A 1,278-nucleotide genomic window follows, 5' to 3' on the forward strand; every position below is an offset into this window, starting at 1 on the left:
AATTTGGTAAAATTTAAATGATAAGGGTTGACTTGTGCAAACTGATGAAAGTCATTACCTTAGCTAAAATTTCCAGTGTAACCAGTGCAGGAACATTTATAAAAGGAAAATGTGTCTGTAGTAAGCAGAGAATACAGAGAATTATTCATACAATTTACAGCTGCTGTGTGCTTTTGTCAGGTTTTTTAGGAGGGTTGGACCTAGAATGCAGATCGACATATGGAACTCAAAACTAAATTAATTTATTAATAAAGAAAACAAAAGGCTGTTGTGGACAAAACAACACAAAACTTACAGAGGATCATGAGCAGACACAAGGGGATGACCTGAGTGCGGTATTCAACCAACAATGAACCAGCAGAGAGAACATGACCAGAGGGTGGACTTATGAGGAAGTGGAAACAATTGACTTATTACCAAGTAGGGACAGGTGCAGATGGGTGTGGCAGACTGACTGGAAAACTACTGAGCTGAGAGCAGGTGAATAGTGGCACAGGGAACACAAGGAACAAGACAATACAATAATCTAGAACATGGATAACACAAGGAGCAATACTATACATTATATAACATGAAAACAAGGAACAAATTAAACAAAGGGATCACATGAAAAATCTAATAAACAAGAAAATAACACAAAAAGCCCAAATACTGACAGAACCCCCCTCCTGAGGGAGATGTGGACGACCCTCTGGAGCGGCCAGCCTCAGCCTATTTTGAGGCAGAAGGTGAAGAACAGCCAGTTGGACCTAGAGAAGCCTTCTTGGAAAGAGTTGGAGCATGGTGATCCAGTGAGGCCCCCTTGGAGCTGTGAGGACCATCTTCATCTGGCGAGACCCTCTCAGAAATGTGAGAGGCATTAATGTCAGGACAACTGGCAGACTCTAAAGTGGCCCCCTCCTGTTGTTTGTTCAGAAGTCTGACCTTGATCAAAATGCAGCAGAAATCAGGAATGATTAAAAGTTCAGGTTTTGAAGTTTCTTCAAAAAAAAAAAAAAAAAAAAGCTGCAACTAATTTCCTGTTTGTTGCACCATTAGCTGTGTATTCCTGTGTTGCCATCTCCTCAATGACAACAGATTAGTTGTTGCTAGCGCAAGTCCACAGAACTTTTTGACTGGCCTTAGACATATACAGGTGCTGGTCATAAAATTAGAATATCATGAAAAAGTAGATTGATTTCAGTAATTCCATTTAAAAAGTGAAACTTGTATATTATATTCATACATTACATACAAACTCATATATTTCAAATGTTTATTTCGTTTAATTTTGATGAT

The sequence above is a fragment of the Kryptolebias marmoratus genome, linkage group LG6, assembly GCF_001649575.2.
Source record: "Kryptolebias marmoratus isolate JLee-2015 linkage group LG6, ASM164957v2, whole genome shotgun sequence".
NCBI classification, from domain to species: Eukaryota; Metazoa; Chordata; class Actinopteri; order Cyprinodontiformes; family Rivulidae; genus Kryptolebias; species Kryptolebias marmoratus.